The sequence below is a fragment of the Paramisgurnus dabryanus genome, chromosome 7, assembly GCF_030506205.2.
Source record: "Paramisgurnus dabryanus chromosome 7, PD_genome_1.1, whole genome shotgun sequence".
NCBI classification, from domain to species: Eukaryota; Metazoa; Chordata; class Actinopteri; order Cypriniformes; family Cobitidae; genus Paramisgurnus; species Paramisgurnus dabryanus.
This window is the reverse complement of record NC_133343.1, coordinates 47167928-47193308: the sequence shown is the minus strand read 5'-3', so window position 1 is coordinate 47193308 and position 25381 is coordinate 47167928. Positions and strand designations below refer to the sequence as shown.

At 35.5% G+C, this 25381-nt stretch overlaps 2 long non-coding RNA genes across 5 annotated transcripts in view; one reads left to right on the top strand and one right to left on the bottom strand.

The window, feature by feature from the left end:
* Window positions 1–12046: 12046 nt before the first annotated feature.
* On the bottom strand, window positions 12047–21990 carry LOC135751902 (uncharacterized). Its single transcript, XR_010533058.2, has 4 exons — window positions 21853–21990; window positions 20951–21051; window positions 13696–13781; window positions 12047–13055 (listed from the first exon to the last, which is right to left on the bottom strand). It is a non-coding gene; the product is annotated as an uncharacterized lncRNA (long non-coding RNA).
* The window catches only part of LOC135751901 (uncharacterized), a 27442-nt gene continuing 16819 nt past the window's right edge, over window positions 14759–25381 (top strand). The window contains exons 1-7 of one of the 4 annotated variants that reach the window (XR_012337006.1): window positions 14759–14845; window positions 15216–15314; window positions 15404–15458; window positions 16146–16186; window positions 17376–17598; window positions 17958–18058; window positions 18495–18520. This is a non-coding gene — a long non-coding RNA (uncharacterized lncRNA). Of the gene's footprint in view, window positions 14846–15215; window positions 15315–15403; window positions 15459–16145; window positions 16187–17375; window positions 17599–17957; window positions 18297–18494; window positions 18521–25381 lie in introns of those variants that run through there. The other 3 variants (XR_012337008.1, XR_012337007.1, XR_012337005.1) reach the window with 3 other exon arrangements.

The following is a 25381-nucleotide window of genomic DNA, read 5'->3' as shown; positions in this document are numbered from 1 at the left end:
ATTCCCCGCCATTGACGAGTTATCTCGTCAATTATGAGTTAATATTTAGCTAATAATATGCCTTTCTGGACGAATTTCAAAGTGAAAGTGTAATACCGCTTTTATCCACTGGATGGCGCCAAAACCGAATTTATCAAAAACGGAAGTTAAAAAGATTTCAAGATTTATTTTAACTGCCTTTATGTTTGATAGTCATTCTGAGTCTGACATCTAACATAAATTTGTTTACAAAAACGCAATTTTTTAAGCTTTTTGCTCAAAATGTTGTATTTTTGAAGAGAAATATCCATATTTCAGTGGTTAAATTAAGTGGAAAAAGTAAATATATAATGAAACGTTTTTTCCCCATTTTGTTTGTTTGTTTGTTTGTTTATTGTTTGTTTGAAAGCAAAGGGTGTGTTCTTTAATTTGATATGTTTTGTATGTTTATATATTTATAGAAGATAATTTTTCCTGCAAGGAATTTTGTGAAACTTTTGTTAAAATCACAAAAAATCTTTTCTCAAAAAGGCTGGCGGTGAATGAGTTAAATTAGCAAAAGTGGATTCGGACACGCCCATTTAGACGTTGCGCTGTGCGCTTTAGACAATGCGCTTAGATCGTTAAAATAGGGCCCAATGTCTTTTAGTACTTAAGTACAGTAGTGAAGTAGTTCTACTTCGTTACTATACATCTCTGTGCAGGTGTATGTATCATGTTAATACAGGATTGTTAATAATCTCTTAAAGTGTTAGTGCAAATCAATTTATGAGGTTCTTGTTCAATACAAAGTATCTGCATGTTGGTAAGTTGCAGTTGGGTAAATTAATTTGTTACACAGTAATAACAAACTGGAGCAGAGAAGGTGATGTACCTCACTGAAAAGGTTTATGCTTTGAACTGTTTTAAATTAGATAAAATGTTAAATGCCAAATGATCAATAGTGTGTAAAGTCTTGTCTCTGAAAATTAGCTGATAAAGAAAACGAAACATGCACATTTTCATTTAGTAGTTATTTTATAGTTTGTTTGCTGAGAAATTACGCTTTGAAATAGCATAACATATAGTATAGAACCACATATCAAACTGTTATTAAACAAGTTTTAGTCTCCAGAATGAAACAATTACTTTTATTAAATAAAAGAAAAGAAAAGTTGATGTGGAAAACAGGCAATTTAACAGCAAATGGACGGATAAGTATTTGTTTACATCTGTCGGCGGTAAGCCCGTATGCTTACTCTGCACCGAGTGCATGTCTGTAAGTAAAGAATATAACTGAAAAAGACATTTTAAGACTAGCCATGCAAACTTTGACACTACTTTTCCACTGGGCTCAAATGCTCGGTGGCAAAAAATTGTGGGGCTATCTGCATGTTATGAAAAAAGACGTCTTACCCTGTATGGAGCCTGTACGGAACAAGAGAGAGCTACAGCAGCATCCTTACGAGTTGCGTGGATTTTAGGAAAAAAGAAAAGGCCATTTACCGATGCAGAGACTGTCAAGGAGTGTATGCTCGCGTCAATTGAAGAGGTGGTTACAGACGATAAAACCCGAAAAAGTTTGCTTGATTCAATCAAGAATATTCCATTATCAGACACTTCAACTATAAGAAGAGTGGAGGCCCTTGCATCGGGCGTTTTTGAGACGCTCTTGGACGCACTGAGGAAGGCAGTGGTAATGTCTCTTGCAGTGGATGAATTGACTGACAACAGCGATGTGGCACAGTTATGCCTTTATGTCAGATTTTTTGACGGTGACTGCTTTCGGGAGGATCTACTTGGACTACTTCCTTTGGAGGCACACACGACTGGTGAGGTAATTTTTAATGTGATTGTTTCATTCTTCGAGGAGAACCAGCTGGATTTGGGACGCATTAACATGCTAGTAACTGATGGTGCGCCGGCAATGGCAGGCAGGATCCAGGGCCTGGCTGCCCGTTTGGCGGCTGTGGCTCCACAGCTGAGATCGCTACATTGCCTTATTCACCAAAGCCTCTTGTGTGCAAAATTAAGTGGTGAGTTAAAAGAGACCATGGACTCTACAATGGCTATTATTAAGTGTGCTTGCAAAAGTGACTAGACCGTTTGACACAGAGACACCGTTCAAACTTTAAAATGTTCGGGCAGTGCCGGTCTAAGTTGCTTGAGAAGATGAAGTCACAGATCCATGTCGTTCTTCCGCCATATTGGATTGAACAGAAAACCTTAAAAAAGATTTACATGTCACAAATTTTGTCCAAACTTCACGAAACTCGACGTACACGATCCTTGGACCCAGCCTCACAAAAGTAACTAGAAGGATTTTTGATTTTCAGAAGCATTTTCCCATCACAGCCCAAAATATACATGTGGTGTAGTTGCCAAACAGGAAGTAGTTCATATCTCAGGATCTCTGTTACATATCTTAACCAAATTTTTTATATGAACTCGGGACTCCAATGTGAAGATGCCCAAGATAAAAAAACATTGCAGTAACATGTCTATATTATGTTATTTTCACTTTAAAATGTCCAATTGAATCCTATGGAAAAAATAAAAAATTCAATGTGACTTTACCATTAGAGGGCAGCCCAAGCGTGTTTAATTGCCTTCACACGTAACTAACAGACAGAAACCTGACTGCTTGAATACGGCATTGAAAAACTATATATACTGAGTATTATTTGATACTAAATCCGATGGAATATTAATATTTCTCATATACGTTTGTGCACAAAACTGCAAATGGATGTTAAGTTATATTCTAAACGTTTGGAGCAACAACCTCGTCTGGAGGATGAGCAGTTTCAGGTAGGAATGATTAAGAGATCTAACGTTAAACCCTTTCACCCTTTATTTTTTTTATGATATATGTCATGACAAGTTTAATTACCTTTTTCATCAATGTAATACTGTAAACATATTAGTTTGTAAAGACGCGTGAGCGGCGCGTCCTCGCCCAACAGGGGCAGTGCTGAAATGCCGCGATTGGTTCGCCGTCGGCTCTATGACAGCTTGTTTATGGTTTAAATGATTGTGGATTGATGCGAAAAAGTCAGCATTACCAAAAAACCATGCATGTGATCCGGGACGTGGATGGGGGATTGCTCAGGTTGCCCAGGCAACTGCCCATGCTTCCCAACTCAAGTTGCCCTTCCGAGTTGGAAACAAATAAATAGTACTTTTACTTCGTTACACTGTGCGGCGTTCCTTCGTTACTGTGTTTTAATTAATTACTAAATGTGTATTTTATTTTTAAAGTGCCGTCTTGTGTTTCTGGATCATTTGAGTGTTAATGACTCGTTTGAGTCGATTCCTTACAAAGTATTGCAAATAAATAAGTCTTTTGAGTCGATTCTTTACAAAGCAAATGGGCCAAACGTTTTGAATTGGTTCGCGAATCAGTTTGAATGAATTGTTCAGATCGCTGAAAAAACTAGATCGTCTCATGCTGTTTTACTAGCCTATGTAATGTTAGAAACACGCAGAACGTAAACAGTGTTGGATGATGTGGATATAAATTTACCAATCTTTTAACTAAAAGCAAAACTTCACACATGTACCCACCATTATATACGCGTGACCTGTTCGTCGTCAAACACAGTTAAACGCGGGCAGCCTCCAGAAGCACAGATTGAAAATCATCGATGATTGACATCTGATTCGCTGTATACTGTACTGTATGTAAGTGCTTCTCACAACACACACGTGACATGATATTCACAACATAAGAAAATATAAGTTTTGTCTAAAATCTGTTTGTATCATGTAAGTGTAAACTGTCGATGTCCTCAGACCATCTAACTTTATACATAGTGAATGCAAAACTCTTGTCAGTCATGTCTGATATTTCAGCTATAAGCTACATCAACATTGAGACTAGAGTTAATTTGTTGATTTGAAATGCTTGTCTATTCTGTATTTTTATTCTTTTTTCTGTACTGTTTATGTTCCCCTTCATAAGTATTGGGAAAATACAGGCAAAATTTCTCTGTTTGCTGTGGAGTTAAGAAATGTCTAAACATTAAGATCTGTCACATAAACTTTTTACCTGTTTTAACATAGACAATATTCCAACTCAATTTTAATACTCCCATCTAATGTGGGCATTTTGAGACCATTGACTAAGAAGTGCCCTTACGAAAATTAACCATGGTTTTATTGTGGTAAAAGTGTAGTAACCATGGTTTTTTGGTCAATTGATTACTATGAGCAAAACCATAGTTTTACTACACTAACCATGGTTTAACTATGGTTTTTGAAAACCATGGTTTTCAAAACATAGTTATTTTGTGGTAACCATGGTTTTACTACAGTAACCATGGTTTTTTGGTCATAACTGTAGTAAAACCATGGTTAATTTTCAAAATGGTGTTGAAGTGATGAGCTGTGTCCTGATGCATTAATTGTTTACACATGAAAAGCATTAAATGTGTAGGATCAGTTTGATTCACTTATGTGCATTTGGGTACAACACACATAAATCAGCATTAAATGCTGTTGTTCTTTGTTGGTAAAGCATGTATGAAGGTATATTTGGTGCAAAACAACTGCACACCTGTGACAGTAAAATTTGTATTTGTAGAGATCATCCACACATGTGTATCAGTAAATTTGAAGTCACAGATGAAGAGTTGCAAACTTGTAGATTTTTTTTCTTTCCCTCAATTACAACACAACAGTTACACATTCACAAATCCTTCAGTGCAGCTGCACAAATCCCATTTTACAAATCACAGATTAAGAAACTCACAAGCTCACGTTTTTTGCTACAATTGCATCAGTAAATTTGGTGCATAACCTACTTGAACACCAAACTATGTGAAGTCACACACAAATTTTGTACATTCGCAAATCAGTTTGTGCATCTGTGCGATGAGAGTTGCATGTGTGTACAATTGTTTTTTTCACAAATATTTTTAAATTTTTTAAATATTTTCTAGCACAAACACAAGTACATAAATACAACTGCTTGAATCTGCTGCTACGAGTTTCAAACACTCTTTTTTGTGTGCTCTCTGTTTTGCACCAAATATCTCGAGATAAATGGTGCGAAAGTGATTTGTATACCTGTAGGCTATGGCGAGCACTGTTCAGCACTGCCCACCAGGTGGCGCCCGACACTCACTGAAGCAGAGTTTATTAATTACCAGCAATGTTTCAGCAAGGTAAATCAAGGTATTATTTTCACCAAGTGGAGAACAATACAAATGGGAGTGCTAATTATACACAGATGAAGGTAATTACATACAATACTTATGAAAATATAAGTTTCATAAATTTCAAACCATCAATATAAGTAGATTAAAAAATACAAGCAGCAAATACACACATAGGCCTATATTTAAATAAGATACATGCTTTTTTTCTAATATACTAATTTGGATGATTATTTCTGTCATTTTGAATCGGGTTACTGAACAACTAAATTCTTTTTATTATTATCTAAACAGTTGTTCTGATTTCTTAACATTTACTTTGGATGCTTACCCAAATCAAATCAGCTTTTTAGACTTGTGGGTAGCTCGTAATTGTTTATATAGGGATCCAATTAAAAAACCTTCAGCTCGTAATACACTATTGAGAGTGGATTCTTATTGTCATGGGCAGGGTCGTACGCAGGATTTTATAAATACCAAGGTCCATATGTATTTTTCTAGGGCATGCACCCCAGGAAAAAATTTTTTATTTCTCTGCTCTACATATATGACTCCTAACACATCAGAAAAAAACAATCAAATAAATATAGATCTCAGTATGCACAAGACTTGTGTTGTTTATTAGTAATACATTGAAATAATTATGTTACCATCCTGGGCACACTGCTGTATCAGTAAAGTAAACATAGGCTAACTGAATATAGGATAATTTTAGTGAATTAACTAAAGGCTATCAATAATTGGTTTATTAAATTCATTCACAATATGCACACACTTATTAATATGCTGAAATACAACATCAATAATCCAGTGGCAGAACTAGAATTTTATAAATGGGGTGTCCAAGGCTTTTTTAAGGGGTCCATATCCCATGAAAGAAAACGATATGTAATTATTATAATACTTCACATTACCCCATATTAGATAAATATTCTTCTTGCCCTGAATTCATTACATGCATTATACTAACTGTAAGATACAAACATAATGCAAGGCTGAACTTGCATAATAAACCAATAATAAACCAACTTACTTCAAAGAGCAGGGCTCAACATTAAGGATTGTTGGCAAAAAAAGGTATTTATTTTAAAGTAAATATGGATTATTATTATTTTTTTACAAAGTTACAGTCAGGACCAGTGAGTGATTTTCTCTTCTTTTGTTATTTAACACTAGAACTACCAAGGCAGTCATTTTGACCGTTTTAAAGATTTGCAATGTAATAACTTTGTTGAAATAAAACCCATATAACTACAGTTCCATGACTTTTCTTAAATTAATGTAAATTTTATTTTAACATTGTTATTTTATTAAAATTACAAAACACAAACGAGTTCTGAGTATTTCTACCTCTAATGGCCATAGCGGTCAATTTGACCGCACATATTACAGGCGTTTTATCTCCTCAGCGCTATTTCCCATCGTTAAAGATGTGCGTAGCTGTTGCCTAGCAACCTTTCTCTGGCAGTTTTGTATGCTTTTGCTAAGCTAAAACTTAGTTTTACCGTCAAAATGGCAACAAGAAAGAAAATGACTGTCACTGAGGTTTTATCCTTGCTTGAGAACATTGATGATGCAGAGTCTGATGGAGGAGCAGAGAGCGATGTCTCTTGGTCTCTTGACAGTTCGGTCAAAATGTTTATTATCTGTCCTAATATAACAGAACTATTTATTCATTCTAGATTTCATTAGAGGCTGCATAAAATTGTTTCCGATTCATGTGTCGTCAATTATTTCCGATAATGCTAAAGCATTGTAAACTCCAAAAGTCAAAATGTATTGAATAAAGACAGATGTAATCATTTCCAAAACTCACAATATGTTTTTATCTAACGAAATATTCTGCTTTATTTTATATTTGTTGACATTTAGACTTTCAAAAACAACATTTTAACTGCGATGAAAAACTTTGATTTCCAGCTTGCCGGATGCAAATTGCGGAAAGCAAATTGCGGCATGCACTTTTGTGGGAGGTCTAGTCGCTCTTACACAATAATATCACGAAAATATTATATTATGTATGCTTAAATTACCCCACATTTTTCATAAAACATGACCATAGAAGCTTTGAAGTAAATATAACATGACAAAAATGACATGCACTGCTGTCTGGTATGAACAGTCAAAATGACCGCTATTGGCAGTGTTCGAATTGAAGGGGGTCTGGGGGGGTCCCGGACCTCCTATAAGCCTTAAGGGACCCCCCATAAAGCACAAAAATATAAATTAGGGGGGTCCCCTGGTTTTTATTAAAATTAAAATACTACATAAATTTAAAATCCTCATTTTGCGTGTCACAAAGCGATACTGTCCGTTATTTGTCCCAATTTCGCAATAAAATAATTCAAATGACTTCTGTCTGAAATATAGAAACTCGCAAGTGCGCCTCATGCTGTTTTCTGGAGGAATTGACAGACGAGTTAATGTCTCTATCTGCGTGTGGAGTATTTTTTATCTCAGTTGCGGTAAGAATCTTTAGTAATCTTTAGGTTTAAGGGTTTTTTAAAAAATCTTCTCAAACAATTATTTCATAACAGTGGCAAAGCTATTCACTCAGACTGACGGCTGGTCAACCCAGTCACACAAAATATTTTATTGGGAAAGCAGAAGAAATCACGCTTAAATGATAATAAATGATAGTCTCTTTAATACTTAGCCTATCGCTCAACTACGCATCTTTCAGAAATAAATAATTTGTAGAAAGTATCTTTTGCATGTGTTTTTTTAAACCTTTGAAAAATGTTGCATGGCCGAAGTGGGACTCATTTTCAGCCCTGGAGTTTCATATCTTAGACCGGCCCACTTTAGTTCACCACTGACTATATTAAAATAATATAATTAAATCCTCAGTGCACTATTCTTTGCAGCCTTGCAATTAATATATTTTCCAAAAATATAATTTCCAATTCAATGCAAATAGTCTAAAACAGTTATGATTTTGCCATAATCGTGCAGCCCTACCATAAGGTATTTTAATATTATTCAATTAATCTTATTCAAAAACTGCTGAAAGGGAACAAATGTTTTCCCCTATATTTTTTCCCCTAGAGTTTTGCATGAAATAGATGAAGAATAACTATTAATAGATTAATCATTGTTACATATATAACTTACCGGTAGATATAAAAATACGACGTTTACCTTTTAGAGGCCGTTCGAATCAAGTTGCGCTCAAGTTTATTTTAAATCTAAACGTGCGGCAAGTGCACTCAAATATAGACGCGTCTAAAACAAAACTCGTGTTCACAGGCGACCGCTTTGAAAAGCAGAAGGCGGCGGCGCGTCATGCGTTGTCCATGCGTTTTAAATGAATATGGACCCTAATTATGATTATGAACGCAAGAATTACTTCGTGATCGGAAGTTGGGGCACAATCAACTTGGTCATAAAGCGGTGGGGACGTATACCACCCGCAAATTACGCGAGTGGGGCTGCTGTGAGTGCTGGGGACAGCAACCTTGAACCTGGTGGCATGATAACTATCTTTAAAATTATGTATCTTTAAAAAGATTAATTATATTTAATTTATACAGTGAAGAAAACAGTGTTATTATTCATTTGATTCTATTTATGTACCTAAATACTATAAGATCTTGCTTTATTTGTAACTTTGTTCTTTTCTATTTTTATATGCTCATAATTTCCGAAAATTATTCGATCTATGACTCAAAAAACGCAATGTAATCATCAATTTAACCACTACTATATAGTGAAATTATGTAATTTAAGAATGAGTCCACCCTATTTCACCCCTATTCTGTTTAAAAGTTCTGCCCTTGCCAGTGTTTCACACTAATTTGAGGGGTAAACATTTTTTTAGAGTTTGAGTTAAGGGTAATTTGGGGTTTCTTTGATTAAAACCAGGATCAGATGATTGTTGACAAGGACGATAACATCTTACGTTGTGAAATCACAGCGACCCTATAATGAGGGGGGTGGAGCTTAGCCGGGGGTGGGGCTTAGCTAGGGGACCCCCCATAAGCTTTGACATAATTCGAACACTGGCTATTGGCAGTTCTAGTAGTTATAGAATTCCGGTAGTGCTAGTGTTAAGTAACTTTAATGACTTCAACAGGTAATGTTTATTAGGCTTTAAGACAGAATGTAATAAAATGTTTACATTCGGAAGACATATTAAGACATAATCAGTAGTTTACTATGATACTCACTAAAACAGCTAAATTCACAAATAATGTGAATTTGTCAGTTTAAGCCAAGCCGAACATGGGCTCATTTAGACTCTACCTGTGGATGAAGCGTTGTGCCGCACACATGATGTGTCGCGTTTTCAAGTTCAAGGCAGCAGACAAGTACAATACAGTGAATCTAATCAATATACAGTAAAAGATCTCTTCAAGAATTAAGGGGGGCATTCAATTTTGTTTAACCTGATCTCACGAATTTCTGTGGCATAGTCACAGAATTTTTTGCTAATTTTTCCGTGGCATTCTCACTGATCCCCGCATATTTCCGTGGCCTACAGACTTTCTTTTCTGTGGCATTCTCACAGATTGGTTACTCAACTGTTTTGTCCTATTTTCTTACCATTGTCACTTCGGTTTAGGGTTAGTCAAAAGCTGGCTATCATACAGCAGTTTAATGATGAGAAATATGAAACCGCAGTGACTGTCACGGTGATAGGACAAGAAACATTACTGCAGCTGAGCCAGATGGGTGTCCAGATAGGAATTGACACTGTATTTTCATCTAGAAGGTGAGGTGAGTTGGACCAATTTTTACTTAGACAGGAGGCCTTTTAGGTATAGTAAATGTGAACATTGGGCACACATGGTTTAAAAGAAGATTTTGATTTGGGTTGTTTTTATAGGTATTATGATATTAAAAATGAATGGGACTTACATCATTTGGTATCTTATTTATATGTAGGCCTATGTGTGTATTTGCTGCTTGTATTTTTTAATCTACTTATATTGATGGTTTGAGATTTAAGGAACTTATATTTTGTTTACTAATGAATCATTGGAATATTGTATGTAATTACCTTCATCTGTGTATAATTAGCACTCCCATTTGTATTTTTCTCCACTTGGTGAAAATAATACCTTGATTTACCTTGCTGAAAGATTGGTGGTAATTAATAAACTCTGCTTCAGTGAGTGTCGGGCGCCACCTGGTGGGCAGTGCTGAACAGTGCTCGCCATAGCCTACAGGTATACAAATCACTTTCGCACCATTTATCTCGAGATATTTGGTGCAAAACAGAGAGCACACGAAAAAGAGTGTTTGAAACTCGTAGCAGCAGATTCAAGCAGTTGTATTTATGTACTTGTGTTTGTGCTAGAAAATATTTAAAAAATTTAAAAATATTTGTGAAAAAAACAATTGTACACACATGCAACTCTCATCGCACAGATTCACAAACTGATTTGCGAATGTACAAAATTTGTGTGTGACTTCACATATTTTGATGCAGGTGTTCAAGTAGGTTATGCACCATATTTACTGCAGCAATTGTAGCAAAAAACGTGAGCTTGTGAGTTTCTTAATCTGTGATTTGTAAAATGGGATTTGTGCAGCTGCACTGAAGGATTTGTGAATGTGTAACTGTTGTGTTGTATTTGAGGGAAAGAAAAAAATCTACAAGTTTGCAACTCTTCATCTGTGACTTCAAATTTACTGATACACATTTGTGGATAATCTCTACAAATACAAATTTTACTGTCACAGGTGTGCCGTTGTTTTGCACCAAATATACCTTCATAAGCATGTATGTGTTGAAACATAAACAAATGTTAATAAAATGTGACATTCTGTACTTCTGACATACTGATATTCATCCTATCAATTTCTGGGCTCTACAGCAAACAGAAAAATCTTGTCTTTACTGTTCTGATACTTATGGAGGTCACTGTATATACTGTGTGTGTGTGTGTGTGTGTGTGTGTGTGTGTGTGTGTGTGTGTGTGTGTGTGTGTGTGTGTGTGTGTGTGTGTGTGTGTGTGTGTTGTTTTTCCAAGAGTAACAAGTAACTGGCTACTTGAGTATTTTTTCGTTGCATACTTTTTACTTTCACGCAAGTAAATCTTTTACTAGTAATTATTTATTTAGTTACCTGTACTTTTACTAGTTTTTGAATAATCTTTCCACCTCTGTTAAAATCTTCATGAATCCAGGCTGACCCAGATAGCACACGTACGTCTCAGATACGTCTTGTAAAGATCTTTACATCTGCTGACGATCGTCTTTGAATAATACGTCTTCCATATCTCTACAAGACGCATTTAAGATCTTAAAAAATTCTAAATCCTACCTGCCTGCAATGCATCTCTGTTTGGTCTTGAATCCAATCAAACGCAGACGAATCAGCAAAGACCTCCAACTCATTTCATTTTTTAAATAAATGTCTTGTTTAATTGTTTTAAAAATATAGTCAACAGGTTTTTAAGTGTTGACATTAATTTTGAAGCAAAAATATAATTAAATATAATTAATAAAAGCCCATATCACGTATAATAAAAAAACAATATAGACATTTTGCGTTTAGTCCAAAACGTTAAAAAGGCACTTACCGTAGATAAAGCACCATGTACAAGAAAAGGTGATCTCATACTCTTTCTGACTACAAAATATTAACAAATACAAAACACACAGGAACATCATTGCCAACAGCCACTGCCCCTCTGACTGTTTTATCAGTCTGAAATGAAAAAAGTTATACATTTAATTAAATAAAACAATTGCCAACAAGCTGATTGTCTTTAGGTGACCCTGCTTACTGCAATTCCTGGATATTATAATTACTGGGTGTGACTCACATTAAGTGTGTTTGTCAACAGTTATATATCTAAGGTTGAAACTTTTGATAGTTTTTGACCCCACGCCATCCATTGAAATTGTGTAACACACCTTGCATTTTCACAACATTTAGTTTTAAAAATCATCTGAACAAACTCTGAGCAAACCAAAGGTGATATTGAGAATGTTTATATAGATTAAGAAACCTCATAAAAAAATTGAAAACACAATGCACAATCATTTGACCAGGTTTAATCCAGCATCACAGCATGAATTATATTGACTAGTCTGTTTACCAAATTTGAATAAAATGTTTAACCTATGTGTTAATATGATTACAGCCACAGTGTAACAAAAATACTGCAAAGCTACTGATCACATTCTCATTACATTACTTCACAAGACCCAAAGCTGATCAGGACAATTTAAGAGCACTGTAACGTAGTAACTGCTGAAAGAACCATGTAATACTGTGAATATAATGACAAACTGTTCCATAACACTTAGATGTGACTTTAATTACAATACAACATACTCTTTCTCATACTCAGGGTTTTTAAACTGTGGATGATTACACCTGTCTAAAGCCCATAATACATGGCACGATTTTTGGCTGTCCCAGATGAAAGATTACCAATCGTGAAACAATCGTGAAGATTTCTGTGATCGTGGTTCTTAATTGGTGGTCCTATCTCATACATTGTGAGAGGTTTAAAGACGTCTGTTTTCCCAGTCCTGGGACCAAAGACACATACGATAGTTTTATGACAGTGTAAGTAGTTCAGCATGATCAACTCACATCAACAACGTGTTTGCTTCTACGACCTGCATACCTGTATTTGTTTACCACTAGCGCATGCTGATGACGGATGTCGCAGCCTCAGATGCAATAGGTGTCTTCATCGACAGTCTACTGCTGAAGTTTAAACAATCCTTGTCACACAGTGTGATAAGGTCTTATTGGATTGCAAAAATCCTGCTGTGTATCCTGGGCTTAATATGTTGTGGAATGAAAAGTTTGGAAACCCCTGCTTAACACAAAGTCTCATTTAAAGTTTATAAGAACCTTTGCAATAGACCGACACTAAATGAAACTGATGACAGATGAGGTGTTGGGATGACAATGGGCCAGAGTTGAATCTGTGCATCTTAGCAGATCACAGGCAGGTTTCTCCTGAAGTGCTGCATTAAGAAAAGAAAGGAAAAGATGTTAGAACATTTTTAAGGAAATTTAAATAATTCTCACAATCAATATTGGACTATAAACAATAAATTATTACCAATGGAGTAACATGCAAACAGACCTGTCAACCACCTTAATAATAGATACTACGCAGTAGGCATGGGCTGGTTACCAGTTTTAAGCTACACCGAGGTTTTAAACAGTCAAGGTTACAAAACCACAAAAATGGTCTGTGAAACCGCCTCCAAGGTATGAACTGTATTTATACAAAATTCATTAAATCATTAAGTCATGTGATTGATTTGATGTTTACATGTAATATACATTTCGAAAATATTATATATAATATAATTTAAAGGCTTTATTTTTACCTGTCATTTAAAAATAAAAAAAATAGTGTAGCAATGGGAATACCGCAACACTGTAAAACCATGGTATTTTTGCTAAAGGTAATCATACCGCCAGAATCTTATACTGGCCCATGCCTACTAAGCGGTTGTACCATGTGTTAGAAACATCAAGATTCTCAAATTTTTAGGGCTAGCGCAATACCACAGTTTTGGCTATTCTTCATGTTCTCTAGGGCAGTTATTTTGCCCCAGTGACAGAAACAGTGTTCGTAATCAAATAATTCATTACCTTATCTACATGTGGGAAGAGGCCCACAGGTGAAGGAAGATTTTTGGCCTGCACTTTCACAGCTGGTAAACATGGATTGTGGTGGGCTAGTGACAGAATGAAGAAGATCAGTTTAAAACTTGCTTTACAACCAGAGGTTGCATTATTTTGACAGACAAGGGCTGTAAGGAAATTGTCAAAATCAATAATAATATGAGCCAACAGCCAAACAATTACAACTAAACTCAATCAACTATCTTAATCTGCCTGAACTCAAATCTTGTGGTCTATAAAGTGGGAGTTTATCTGTGTGTAATTCAACCATCATGTTAGACTGAACCCAGCAAACATTGGTCCGACCGCAACGTCGTGTCCCTGGCCAAAAATAGTCGCGGTATGACGGCATAAATCGGTGAAAATATCTAACACAGAACATTTCATAAAAATGCATTCAGATACATTTGTACATGTCTATAGTTCTATGGGGTTGCATGTTGTTACTTTGACTTTTACTACGCGTGCTTCAATATTTATACCCTGTTGTGAATCGGTTGTAAGAGGACGTCACTAGGTGACGTACACGTGCATTTGTAGTCCACCATGACCCTCTATAAAAAATCATAAACCTTCTATAAAGTCATTGTGAAATGCAAATGCTGTGCTTACACCTTGGTTAATACTGCAATAATTTAAGTGCAAAAAGTTGGTTTTAAGAGGTTGTGAATAGACGTCCACTGACGTCTTTTACACGCCTAGACTAGGAAAAAAAACATAATAATCTTTATGAAATACACAATTTGTATACAAAGTAAATATATTAACTTTATCTTGTTTAAATAAATTATAATCACAAAGTGCCCAGTGTGATTGCAAACCCACACTGCATTTTAGTCATTATTTCAACCTGTTTTATTATGCATATAAATTTAAAACAGATACATATCCGGTCACCATTTAGGTCTGAGTTGGATGTATTTATTATATATATATGTATATTCTTATTATATTAAGAAATATAGTGATAAATCTGGGGATATTACAAAATCCCGTGATAGGACAGATTATCTCGCGAGATAGTGGTCACGTCACGCGTTCTTCCGGAAGTTCATTCAAACACGAGGAGCGATTACGAGGGAGTTTTGTCTATATATCATTCAAAATCTACTGTGGGGTAAGTACATTGTGTATTATTTGATTAACGTGCTTAAGTTTTACTTCTTTGACACGAAGGCTCCGAAATAAACGTTGCCAGAATTGTCCACACTGAGTATGGCAAAAATTAGCTAGAAGGCTAAAAGCTAACGTACTTTGAACTTAGGGATACAGTCAAAGTTATTACTGTAACGTATTAATGTAGCCTCTTGAAAGTCTCTTTCAGAAAGTAAATTATCTGAAAAATAAAAGTTATTTGGCATTAATGGAATTACAATGATTTGATTGCCTAAACATTGCACATGCAAAATATTAAATACTGTTTTGCATTAAAAGTTTAGCAGAAGTTTTTGTTTGATTAACTTCCTTTGCTTTTGTTTTGTACAAAGGAAAAGCAGAACCTCATCCAAATAAAAATAAACAAGCTGTGAAAGGCACTGTGTCCTACACAGACCGTCCAAAATATAACCACCCAAAACCCAAGTCAGGTAAATGCCTCAGTTTGAAAATACATTAACAAATTGGAGTTGTTTTTGTGGAGTTAATATAATAAATTACAATTTCGTTTTATTTACAGTTGAAGATCAACACAAACCAAATAAAGATGTGCATTTTACAAACAATAAAAAAAGGTATGGAAAACTGTAGATATGAATTTTTGTAGATATGGCTTAAACATATGACACATTTGTTAATGTTCTAATATGTCATATGTCCTTGTTTGTGCTAAAGATCAAGTTTTGTGTCCACCACACTTAGATGAGGCGTGCCTGACTTTGTCTACCCTACATTAAGTTGTAAGTTTTTAACTTCTTTGCTTAATACTATGAAAAAGCATGATTCTTTCAAAAATGACTTATATATTTTGATATGAAACTCAAAAATGTATATAAATTCTTTTGGTGTATTTTGTTTACACAGGCACACTTCATGACAGTAAACATCGGTATCACAATGGTGTGATTGATCTATACCCTAGGCCTAGAATAAGCTGTGACACTATGAGACGTACGTGCTACTGATGCTTTTTTATTTATTTTTTTTATTTTTTTTGGTGCATTCCCACACTATACAAACACATTGCTTGCCTCCTAAGTGCATACACTTTTGCCTTTATAATGTCATTCTCATTTTTAGGTAAAAATGTATTCCATGAGTCAGGGTTTTGCCTGAATGTCAACATAATATCCAAAAACTTTGATATAAAAAGTGATTTATTTTAATATTTTACACTACTATGTATTTTTTAAAATACATTGTGCATGTGTATGTTTATTGTACTTGATGAAATTACATGCAAGGTGTCATTTGTTTCGTAGGGTCACATAATGAACAGCCATCTTACAGACAACTGAAAGAGGCATAGTATTGTTTTCTTGTGTATTGTCATACACCTAAAGAGGATTTTTGTAATCGTACAGTTATGGTGTTATTCATTCATAAATGTGTCCTTTCTTACCTTAAATAACTTATCATTTTTCACATCTTTTGTTTTTAATGTCTATATAGCAGTGGCGGTTCTACACGGAGGCCAAGGGTGGCCCGTGCCTCTGTAGACATGTCCCTGGCCACCCCTGTGGCCACCCCGTGCTGACCAAATAAAAAAGTATGAATTTAGTTTGATTTTAAACTCGAGCGCCAAAAGCAGAACTAATGCGACGCAACGTTCTATACGGGCAAATTAGAGCGGCTCACCCAACCACTGTAGCCGCCTGTGGGTGCTGCTCGACCAGTGTCTCAATTCGTTCCCAACCTCCCGATGTTGAGAATGTGTATGCAGGTTTGGGCACTGGTAAGGACTCTAGCTCACTTCACATTGGGACACACTGTTCAATTGTTCTCCTGTGACGTGGCTGCGTGTTGTGATCATTTACAGCTGTTACTCATCAACAACCGGCAAAACCAACATCGCTAACTTTTTAAAGTTTACACATTGTAAAAAGCGCTGTAATTATGCTCTTACATATACGTGCATAAAATTGGATAAAATTGGTTTAAATGTTGATTAGATTGTGGTCCCTAACTGTCTAGCAATGTGTGTTTATATGTAAACTAAAACAAACGTTTGTCTTTATAAAAGTTTGCATTTCATAAAGTTTATTGAGTAGGCTTGCATGCTTTTCGGTTGGGGGGCTTTATAAAAGAGCCCAGCTCCCCTTTTGCACCTGCAATCACTCTTGTATTAAATAAAAAAGTATATGATTGTAAAGTAAAATAAAGTTTACGGGGTAGTTTCCCGGAAAGGGACTAGTCCTAGACTAAAATAAATGTAAGAGCTGTCCAAACTGAAAACAACTGGCAATGCCATATCTTAAAATACAGCTTTGTTTTGCTTCAAAATGCACACAAGTAATGTATAATGTATGTTAAAACTAGTTATATTTCCTAATTAAACTAAGGCCTAGTCCTATCTTAAACTAATTCCTGTAACCACCCCTATAATCTTTAAATATAATTTCTTGCCATTTTTTATGTGCCCTTCTGGTAAAACACTGGCCCCTCCTTGGCCCCCCTAGTGAAATTTGTCTAAAACCGCCACTGCTATATAGTATTGTCTACAATCCCAAATTCTGGATGACGCCCCAGTACCAAAAGATGCCCCAGTACCAGAGGGGACCCCAATCCCAGAGAGCATCCCACTGAAAGTGAGAACTTATATATTTCCACCTATCTTTCTATAACATTATTTCCATTGTTTTCACATTTAGGTCCAGCAACTGTCTGAGCTGGTGGATAATCTGTCAGAGACTGCGTGAACAACGTTATGAACAGGTATATATATTGATTACCACCATAATAAACCCAGCTATTTATATTACTTCAATTCAGGATTTAATCTGTCACACATCACTTGTCAGAAGTTTTAATGTTCGTAGTGACTTAAACAGCCATACTGAAAACAAGAAATCAAAACATAATTTCAGTGTAAGCCATTACTTGTCACCAAAACTTATGGATGAGGATATAGTTCATAGCACTTGTTGCATGGTAGATGAAACAAGTGAAGTTGTGAAGTGTTAACACATAGTGTATGTTTGAACATTGTATACAATTGCTCATTACTGTTAATTGTGATTTATTGACCTTTTAGGTTATTTGTAAGGTGAAATAATCTTACATTATTTTCACAGAATGATGTCTAATTGTCTTATGGCAAAGTTCAATATGAGGGGTGGTGGACATCTGGAAAAGAAGTCTTTTAAAAGCACACCTTTGTATTATGTTATTCAAGGTAATTTGGGGAAATGTTCATCTAAACAAAACCTGTTCTTGTATATTGATGTATTTTTTATTGCTGTGCTTTATCTATTCAGGGGACATCACAGCTCACCTGTCTTTAGCAGAAATATCCTGTTCATTTTTTGACAGTTACACACCTAGTTAAGGGTTTTCTCAAGGGCATTACAGTGGTATTGAAGAGGGAGGGGACAAATGCTGTTTCCCCCAAAACTGATCTAACACTTATTTAAAGCAGAACATATTTTATACAATTTATATATATATATATATATATATATATATATATATATATATATATGTATATATATATATATATATATTATAATTTTAGCTGTAGACCATAAAGATTTTGAAAGTAAGTGCATGTCATTTACCTCAAAATTTTTAATTGTATTTATTTAGATAGAAACATTCTTCTCTTCCTTCAGATGCTGTGAAGAGGTGGAGCCCAAAAGCCACAGACTCGTAAATAGATGCAGCTATGGCAGATCCACCTCAAGAACGGTCCAGGAAGAGCTGGGGGTGGTGGATACAAAAGCCAAACAGCTGTAATGTGTTAAAGAGAGAGTTCACCAAAAAATGAAAATTGTTATAATTTTCTTATCCACATGTTTCAAACCTGTATACCTTTATATTTTCTGCTGAACACAAAGATTGAAGAATATTTGTAACTTCACAACCCTTTAACTGTCAATAATTTTTTTTTTACAATTGTAGTAATGGGTTGTGAGATCTGCTTTGTTAAAAACATTATTTCAAATATCTTTGTGTTCAGCAGAACTAAGAAAGGTATACAGGTTTGAAACATGAGAGGGAATAAATTACTAAATATTAATTTTTGTGTGAACTATCCCTTTATAGAAAGTGTTTTGAAATTGTTATTATAGTTAAATGGTTAAAAAAATATAAAGGGCTAAATCAGAACATGCTTCTTTTTTGCTTATGTCCACAAATAATGTATTGTTTAATGTGTTTGTGAAGTACACGTGATTAAAACGTTTTATGGCGTTCAGGTCTGACTGTACCAATTTTGAACCGATTTTGAACCTTTGTAAATATGTTTGTTAATATGTGTTAAACCTCAATACAATTGATTGCCTTTCACCATGTTACAAATGGGTGTATATTCATTTTATATGCATGTTTAAACATACATTTAAACTATGCAGCAACACATTTAAACATCCAGAAGACGGCACATTTAGACGTCCAGGGACGGGCAGAAAAGACGTGTAATTCACGGCCAGATGACGTCAAAGACGTCCGCTCAACTTTAATTTAGGATATTTTTCAACCGTGGTGGGACGTAACGAAGGGACGTCTTTTCAATGGTCATAAAACGTCCAAATGTTTGCTATATGGGGGCATAAAACATATATTTAAACTATGCAGGAACGCATTTAAACATCCAGAAGACGGCGCATTTATACGTCCAGGGACGTGCAGAAAAGACGTGTAATTCACGGCCAGATGACGTCAAAGACGTCGGCTCAACTTTCATTTTGGATATATTTTTCAACGCGGACGGGACGTGTCGAACGGACGTCTTTTCAACACCAAATGTTTGTTGGGAAGGAATTGCAGTTATCATTAGATTTCACGACAGCACTGGACAAATTACTTTTCACACTCAGTGTGACTTGAGACAAAGGATAAACAAAGACATTGAGTATGTTTACATGCACATAATAAGAGGACAATTATCTTATTATGATATTATAAAAATCAGCTTATTACACTAACATGTTTCAAGCGTTTTAATTTACTTTTATTTGTGAAGTTTATCTATCACAGGTGGAGACATACGCACATACGAAACGGCAAAAAAGACATTAAAATCTGGTTTAAGAGCAAAAAACTACCTGTGCCAATCAGTTTTTGCCATTTATGGGCTTTACCCTATAAAAGAAAACTGTTCAGATTGTTTATGATGAAATAGAACGGTTTTGACTGAAATTTCGACATATGCGGCTGCCCCGAGAATTTTTGGGTGTTTGTGTTTCAGCTCCTACCTTTACAATGGGTTTAATGGTGCACTGGAACAATCCTTCCTAAAATGCATTAAACTTTCATTTACAAAGACGTGAAACTCACCGAGTGGTCAGGGGTGTTCACTGGTATGCTCACACAAAAATCGCTGCAAAATACGCATTCCAACAGGTTTTATCGTAGTTTTTGCCAACTCTATTGACTTGTATTAGTTGTGCTGTGAGGTACGGTATTACTCCGCGCCGGGAACTTTGTTTCTATTCTTGCAATTGGCAATGGCGGATTAGCGCCACCACCTGGGCTGGAGTGTCTATTATTCCAGCTCTAAGCGGAAGAATGTACGGGTGTGAGGCGTTTGGAAAAATAGGTCAACAAGTTAACAACGAATCCTAAAACAGCTGTTGGAAAGCATCTTTTGCAGCGATTTTTGTGTGAGCATATCAGTGAACACCCCTGACCACTCTGTGAGTTTCATGTCTTTGTAAACAAAAGTTTAATGCATTTTAGAAAGGATTGTTCCAGTGCACCATTAAACACATTGTAGAGGTGTGAGATGAACACAAACATCCGAAAATTCTCAGGGCAGCCGCATGTGTCGAAATTTCAGTCAAAACCGTTCTATTTCACCAAAAACAATCTTAAAACAGGGCTTTAAGTGTAAAATACCGAACTTGTCCTTTAAGTGGAACATTTATATAGCATGCTGCTTATAGCTAGTGAGAAAGATAATCTAATTGATCTACCATGCATATCCTTCAAATAACTTAACAGAACAACTGAACATGTATAATATGTAATTTAATATGTACATTATTAATAATAATTGTTTATAATTTCACAAATATTAAATATTATTTTCTTGTGAATTCATTATATTTCAATGTTTATACATTACCTGTTTTTAGGTAAACAGATTATCCATCAGTGGGTGCCTCAAGGTCGGCTCTGTAAATACTGTAATCTGCATGTTTCCGAGCACACATTTACCAGGACACACTAATATTAAACAGAAAAACAACATAAATCAGTGTTAAATACAAACAAATTTTAGGTAAATTAAATAAGGTTTTCATTTTCAATCAATATAAAAGAAATAAACGCAATAAAAAACAATGTCAGTGACGTAATAAATATGTGTAAATTTACACGCATCATTTATTAAGCATTATAAAAAATCCAGCAATATTATTAAACTTTGGTTATTTGTTATTATCCCTGCATTCAAATTGCACGTTGGAGCAGGAAGTTAACCCTTCTGTCGCGCAAGCGCGAGCTGGTCGCGAGCATAGACAGTGGTCGCGAGGCCATTCGTACGTCACGTGATCGCCATTTTCATCATATGACCGTTTTTCCTCAGGCACACTTCAACATTTTCTTCGCATTTAACATCATTATTAACATGTAAATAATATAATTCGTAAACATAGCATTTATGTTAATTTATAATATGTTTTTTTATTGTTGGCTTTAAGTTTGTCTGTCAGTTTGTTCGTGTTGGTAAGTAACTTAACGTACGTTATTAACGTTAATAACATAACGTTAACTTACTCCAAGCAAGTCGGGCGGGAAGATTGATACATTTTATAACTCAAGTAACTTTAAGTTAAACAGGGGCTGGTCTAGGCTAACTTAGCAAATGTTTACCCCACCACCGCTGAGAAAACGGTTACATTATTTGCAGCTCGATTTTGGCTTGCATTGATAAACGTTACAAACAAACAAACCAAAAAATAATGATCATATACGACAATCAATCTGTAGATCCACTACATGCATAACATAATGTTGGTTACTTACCTCTACTGATGAAACTCCTTCGTCAGCGTTGTAACTTCACATGTTGGTTTTGGTAAATCACAAGAGGCCAAAGATCGAGGTGAAAAAGAGAAATAAATCGTTCTGCGATTGTTTAACGCAACGAGACACGAAGCCTTAAAAACCACAGGCTAGTCCAGCCCAAAGGGACTTCCGGCAAGATGGCGCTCTGAGCAGCAAAACTTTTCGGAGCTCTTCAATCGATCCCTCAAAAATAATTTAAAAAGCTAGAAGTCTCGTTTGTTTACTTCAAAATAAATATAGGTGTTTTAGAATAAATACATACAATTGCTTCTGTCTCGATGAACAACTTGGAGCATAGTTATACAAGCGACAAAACGATCAACATGAATAAACGCTGTGCCCCACCAGCTACGCCGGACAAACTACAAAATATGAAAAAAAAACAGAGAGGAGAAACAGTCTCCGGAGGATATCGCTACTAATACAAAAATACTGGAAGTTGTTAACAAGTTGGCAGACAGATTTGACATCCAAGAGAAAAGGATGGAAGATCTCACCCGTAAAATGGAGGAGAATTCCATCTTGATTGCCATGATGAGAGAAGAGGTAACAGACTACAAAAACAAAACAGTGGACTTAGAACGGCAAGTCGGCAAACTGTATGACGAAGTGAAAGCCTTGACAGAAAAGTGTAATGAGCAGGAAAGATACAAAAGGAGATGGAACTTACGTATCAAAGGCCTAAAAGAAAAGGATCGAGAGGATGTCAGGGCAACGGTGATTTCTCTTCTCAAAAGAATCGCGCCGGGAGTACCGTGGAACGTAGATGACATGGTGGACACTGTTCATCGTATTGGTAGGAAGGAGCAGAATCGTACGAGGCAAGTCATCGTCCAGTTTGTTAAACGGGAGTGCAGAAATGAGATCTGGAGGCTTTCCAAAGAGTGTGATATATGCAAACAGGCTGGTGTTCGATTTGCAGAAGATTTAACCAAGGAAGACAAGATGGCTCGGGAGATATTGTGGCCAAAGATCAAAGAGGCAAGAGATCAGAAGAAAAGGGCATATTTTCGAGGGCCTTTTGGGTTCATAGAAAATATACAGATTTTCCCATAACAATACAAAGTGTGTTGGAAATATTCTAAGGAATTTATTATTGTGAACAAACGATACACTTGAAGTTATGTTCAGAGGGACTAATGTGACGTTACTTTGTTCACATATTTGTTGTGGTGTGTTAGCTTGTTCTAGCTAATTGTAATACTACTTATTTCCATGTTTACGTTTTGTTCTAAGTTTTCTTTTATTTCGTTAAATACCAGGGGGCTTAAAGACAGTATTAAGAGAAAGGCTATCTTTTTATTTTGAAAAAGGCAACAGGCACAATGTATTTTTTTGCAAGAGACTCATTCGCACACAGAAGATTCAGTTTTTTGGAGAAACCAATGGGGGGATACCATTTTGTTTTGCCATGGAACTAATAGATCTGCTGGCGTAGCCATATGTTTGAACAATTGCCCCGGAAAAGTTGTTGAAGTAAAAAGAGATAAAGATGGACACTGGATTGCTGCAGTTTTGATTGCTGAAGGAACTCCAATGATTTTGCTGAATATTTATGGTTATAATGCATAATCGAGGAACAAAATATTGCTTGAACAAATTTCAGAACCTATAAGTGAGTTGAAAGCACTTTTCCCAACTGATAATATTTTAGTTGGTGGAGACTTTAAAGGACAAGTTCGGTATTTTAGACTTAAAGCCCTGTTTTCAGATTGTTTATGGTGAAATAGAATGGTTTTAACTGAAATTTCGACATTTGCGGGTGCCCTGAGAATTTTCGCGTGTTTGTGTTTCAGCTCAGACCTCTACAATGGGTTTAATGGTGCACTGGAACAATCCTTCCTAAAATGCATTAAACTTTTGTTTACAAAGACGTGAAACTCACCGAGTGGTCAGGGGTGTTCACTGATATGCTCACACAAAAATCGCTCCAAAAGACGCATTCCAACAGGTTTTATCGTAGTTTTTACCAGCTCCATGGACTTGTATTAGATGTCCTGTGAGGTAGGGTATTACTCCGCGCCGGGAACTTTGTTTCTATTCTTGCAATTGGCAAAGGCGGATTAGCGCCACCACCTGGGCTGGAGTGTCTATTATTCAAGCTCTAAGCGGAAGAATGTACGGGTGTGAGGCGTTTGGAAAAATAGGTCCACAAGTTAATAACGAATGCTAAAACAGCTGTTGGAAAGCATCTTTTGCAGCGATTTTTGTGTGAGCATATCAGTGAACACCCCTGACCACTCGGTGAGTTTCAGATGATTTGTACCTGAAAAAGGCACGAGGGGCATATATACGATCCAGAGCAAAATGGATTGAAGATGGCGAGAAAAACAGCTCTTACTTTAGTAGATTAGAAAAAACAAGACAAGAAAGAAATGCAATTATTTCTTTAAATATAAATAATAAAATAGTAACTGATCCAAAAGAAATAGATAATGAAGTATATAAATTTTATCAAAACTTATATTCTTCATCCTTTTCTGAAGCAAACTCTGAAAACTTCTTCAAAAAAGTAGATCCTTTTATTCCTAAACTTGACCCAGATTTTAAAACGACTTGTGATTCTGATTTAAAAATTGAAGAAATGATACAGCTATAAAGAAAATGGCTCTAGGGAAGTCACCAGGTCAAGATGGACTTACAACTAACTTTTATCGGTATTTCTGGTCTGATATAAGAGAATTGCTCTTTGGAGCACTGACGGAGTGCTTAGAAAGAAATACATTACTAACAACAATGAAACAAGCTATAATTGTGTTATTACCAAAACCAAAAAAGATAAAACTTTTATGGATAATCTAAGGCCAATTACGCTACTTAATGTGGACTTCAAAACATTCACTACTGCTTTAGCTAGTAGACTTAAAAGTGGTATAGGTACAATTATTAGTGAAACACAATCTAGTTTTCTTCCAAATCGATTAATACACAATAACATTCGGCTGGTCCTAGATTTATTAGATTATTCACATCTGCTAGAGGATGATGGAATAATATTATTTCTAGACTTCTTTAAAGCTTTTGACAAACTTGAACATCGTTTTATTTTACATTCCCTGCAACATTTTGGCTTTGGGAGAAAATTTATTAATATCATTTCAATGTTATACAAACAAATTACAAGTGCTGTCTTACTTCAATCAGGCACTACAAAGAGATTTGATATTAATAGGGGAATTCGTCAGGGTGACCCAGTTAGCCCACTTCTTTTCTTACTTTCTGTTGAGTTTCTAGCATTGTATATTAAAAATAATAAAGATATAAAACCTTTAAATGTTTTGGGTAGATCTTTGGTAATTACACAACTAGCAGATGATACAACCTTATTTTTAAAGGACTATGATCAAATACCTAATGCCTTAAACGCTGTATCTTTTTTTTCTGATGCTTCAGGGTTATATTTAAACTTGAAAAAATGTGAGATATTAACTATTCGTGACAATACACAAGATTTAATTTATAACATCCCAGTCAAAAATGAAATCAC